Genomic DNA, 4,643 nt, shown 5'->3' with positions numbered 1-4,643 from the left:
AGGAACGCACCTCCGTCTCCTAGGGTAACGACACTTGGAATGGCCACTGATGTGGTATCAAGGCCCAGTGTGCTGTGACTGACACGTCTGCGTGGATGTGCATGAAGCTCCTGTTCTAGACTTGTGTGTGCAAAGGCAACAGTCAGTACTCTGCTCTACCCTTGACAATATGAAATTCTGAGTGTTACTTTTGCCACGACTGTTGTGCAACTTTTTCCGTAACTGCTTTCACACGGCTGATGTGTGTAGTAAACACATAGTCAGGGGCCTTCGGAAGCAACGAGGGTCAGACAGTCCAGCATGAGCCGCTGTTAGGAGAGGGGCCATTTGTAAACCTCCTCATGGCAGAGCCCCAACTTATGAAAACGCTGCAGCTGCACCCGGAGATTGTGTGCAAGTCTGACCCATTTGGGTAGAACATGGATTTGATAAAGTTTTTGCTATGTCGTTTACTACATTTTGAGATTAATAAGTAATCTATATTCATATTTTTCTGTAATCCTACACTTTTTGTACAAAGTACCCTATAAGTTATGATGCCATGGGAAGAAAAAGCCAAAGATACCCCCAACTCTGTATGCTGGACACAGCCTGCACTGTTTCACAGATTAGCAAGGAGAAAGGTATTTCAGAAAACAGTATTTAAGGAAATATTTCTCAATAAAGTGGATACCTGTTCCCCTCTTGACAGTCATGGTATTTCTTTCTATATTTACTTATTTCCGAGACAGGGTTTCTCTGTGTAGCCTCGGCTGTCCTGGACTCGCTTTGTAGACCAGGCTGGCCTTGAACTCAGCGATCCGCCTGCTTCTGCCTCCCGAACATCACAGCTCTTTTCTCCACTTGGTTCCTTGCCTGGCTCATGATACTAACCACAAAGCCTGTTTTTTTTTTTTTTTTTCCTGTGTCATCTTTGGAAAATATTTCTTCCCAGAGAAAAATGCAGAGAGAGAAAGCAGTGCTGGGTGTGGTAGCTAATGCCTGTTATCTGGAATTCCAGGGTTAGAGACTGAGACCTTGTCTCAACAAACTAAACTGAAAGTAATAAAAGACAACACTCTTGTGTGTGTCGCCTGGTAAATGTCAGAGGCTCATTAAAGCTGTGGCCAGGTACTTCCCTACAGATGAACTCTTGCACTCTTTGCCAAAACCATTCTGGCTTTACAAAGGCTCACACGTCTGTCTCTTCTGGTCCTGCTGCTTAGGATGCTGGACATGGTGAGGGACTGAACAACAATGAAACGTGAAGTAAGACCTTGTTAGTGATTTTCGAGGCTCTAGATACGTAGTAACAATGTCCTCAGAGAAGAGGGAGCATGGGGACACTGGAGGCCTGAGGCTGGGGCCATGCAGCCTTGTGGAGACCAGGTGAATCTACATCCACAGACAAACAGTGAAACCTGAAGAAACAAGGCCTCCCCGACAGTGGCCAACCTGTGGACACCCTGCCGGGGCCCTCACAGCCTCCTACTCACTGTGCCACTGATGAAGACAACACCTAGGAAGTGGACACTCACAGTCAAGCCTTAGCAGCGCTTTCCTTGGTTCATAACCACAGAGACGCCAGGCAGGCACTTCTGTCACAGCTTCCTGAACACTGGGATGACAAGCATGAACCGCCATGTCCAGATCTGCAGCCTTTTGGAAGCCTGATATTTGCTGAATGATTATTTATATTAATATTGAGCCATGTTATTATTAAGGCAGCAGTTATTCCATAACTTGCTGTTTTATAAATAAAGACACAGAAACCTGTTAGTTTTCTTTTTTTTTTTTTTAATTTTTAAAATTTTTTATTTTTTGTTTTTTGAGATAGGGTTTCTCTGTGTAAAAGCATTGGCTGTCCTGGACTTACTTTGTAGACCAGGCTGGCCTCAAACTCAGATCTCCGCCTGCCTCTGCCTCCCTGAGCTGAGATTGATCTCAGGTGTACGCCACTGTACCCGGATACTTGTTAGATTTTTAATAAGCCTTAACGCACCGAGGATGGCCAGATATTAACCCTCTAAGCGATCTTGTCTGCTCCTCAGCCAAAATCCCCATCAGTGCTTGCACCTGTTTTCCAGCTGGGCTGCTTCTCTTCATCATGCCGGTCCTCAGAGCAAGCTCCTCCAGCCACCACGAGCTTCTAGTTCACGGTAACCCATGGCAACGTGCTCCTTCCTCCTCCGTCCTCTCTCCTTGTGGTCCTCCTGCACCCCACCCCCAAGCCCCTGGACCCTGGCTCTGCCTACCTCTTTTCTGGCCAGTCCAGGCTGCAGGCAACTTTATGTAGGGATAATCTGGGGGGCAAGGTCCACACAATGTCATTCTGGAGATGTGAGGAATTGCTGGTAGACAGCACAGATCTTGGGGGACGAGCAATCAACATGTGAATACACAGAGCTCCAGATCAACACCGACTGTAAAAGTAACTTTCATTCTGTTTCAATGTCGTCTGGGAGGCTTACTGCCTCCTTCTGCTAGCCTAGGCCTAGTCCTGGAAGCTTCTAGCCTCTGAGACTTACTGGTTGATAAGCTCACCCTTCCTTGTTCTTTCTGAGCTCTGGGCTGGCTGTTCAACTCAGCTGCTCTGGCTCAAACTCTTCTCCCGGCTGACTTATATAATCTGGCCTCACCCTTGGCCCAGAATTGTTCTGCTTGGCCTCAAACTAACTCAGCAATCTGTTCTAATATTCTGGCTTCTCATTTTCTGACTCGTTCTGTCTTCGCCTGGGCTCTCTCTCTGCAAGAGGCAAAAACTGCCTCTTAAGTAACTTCCCTTTCCTCTCTTTTCTTGTGAGAGTTGGGTGTATCCTACTCCTCCTCTTCTTTTTTGTTTGGTTTGGTTTTTTGAGACAGAATTTCTCTGGTACACGGAGCTCTGGCTGTCCTGGACTCTTTTTGTAGACAAGGCTGGCCTTGAACTCACAGAGATCTGCCTGCCTCAAGTGCTGGGATTAAAGGCGTGCGCCAACCACACCCAGCCTCCCTCTTCTGGTGTGAGTTGGGTATACTTATTCTGTCAGATCTTCTGATTTGTCACCTTTTCTGCCACTCAATTAGACATCACTTTCTTTTTTAATAATTATTATTTATACAGTGCTCTGCCTGCATGTACACCTGCACGCCAGAAGAGGACATTAGATCACATTATAGATGGTTGTGAGCCACCATGTAGTTGCTGGGAATTGAACTCAGGACCTCTGGAAGAGCAGATGGTGCTCTTAACCTTTGAGCCGTCACTCCAGCCCTAGACATCACTTTCAAACATGGGTGCTTCCTTCATCAAACTGACTTTACCTTCATTGTTTGGGATTAAAAGAGTGTACCACCACACCTGGACCCAAGCGATCTCTTGCCAGAACGGCCACGGTCTGAATTAACGTCCCTCTACATCGCAACAGGTATTTATAGAAAGCACAGGCTGCCCAGAGGTCTTGGCCCTCCACAGAAAATCAGTGGTAACTGGGGAGGCCAGAAGGACTCTTCCCCAGGACCTCTGGGGGTGAACGGAGGCCTCTTCACACTTTGATTTTGGACCTCTGCCTTCCGGGACTGTTGTAGAATAGATATCCACTTTTTATGCCACCACAGCTGTGACAGTTTATCACGGCGACCTGATAAATAGAACCAGGAAGTGCTACAACAAATCAAAGTGCATTTCTGTAGAACGAAAGTTACCAAACGGAATATATTACACAAGTGTTTCGGTGGTGAACACACAAAGTATAACTGAAACAGACGGTAAACCGCAGTGAACCTTTGTCATTTTCCCGTGTTACCCACTGGCAAGTCTGAGCATTGGGTACCACATTGATCCCAGGTGTGTGTGAGCTTCTCTCTTCAGACACTGAGTTTCAAAATATATCACATACAATTATGCCCTCAGTTGCCTTGCGAAAATTTCCTGCCGGAAAGCTTTGCGACTTTTACCCGATATTAACTACGCTATTGGGCTGCAGAGATTGCTCAGCAGTTAAGAGCACTTTTCACTCTTCCAAAGGGCCTGCATTTGGTTCCCAGCATCCACATCTGTTGCTCCACCTCCCGAGAGCCAACTTCCTTGGGTGACCTCCAAGGATACCCACACCCACTTAAGACAAAACATGTGCAATTTAGGTGCCACACTGTGTGTTTTTGTAAAGATTTGGAGATATGGAATTCACGTTGCTGGAAAACAGCTTCATCAATTAAATACGAGTTTCATAAACAAAATCAAAGCTGCCTGTAGTGACCTGTACACATGTTCACTCACTCACAGACGAGAGACGACAGAGAGAGAGAGAGGAGACAGACAGACAGACAGACAGACAGAGACACTGTGTGTGTGTGTTAAGGAAATGTCTCTTAGGGAATCTGTGTCTGTGTGAAGGCGTGTCAGACGGCGGGTGGGGAGCCCTGAAAAACGGGATAAGTCTCTGTGTTTGTCTCTCGGAGAACCTGTGTCCACTGGAAAATGCAGGTGCCATCACCAGGAGGCTGCCTCTGGTCGAAGGCATGCTCCGTGAGAACGCGGCGAGGGCTGCGGGGTGTTGTGTGGCGGGCGGACGTGGCGGGCGGGGTCTCTACCAAGTCCCCGGTCCTGTCAGTCCTGCCCAGCTCGTGAGTGCCTGGGAACCTACCTTCTTCCCCTGCAGCGTCTCCTCGTGGAGCGTGTCCGA

The sequence above is a fragment of the Acomys russatus genome, chromosome 16 (genome assembly GCF_903995435.1).
Source record: "Acomys russatus chromosome 16, mAcoRus1.1, whole genome shotgun sequence".
Classification (NCBI taxonomy): Eukaryota; Metazoa; Chordata; class Mammalia; order Rodentia; family Muridae; genus Acomys; species Acomys russatus.
This window is presented reverse-complemented; position numbering follows the sequence as displayed.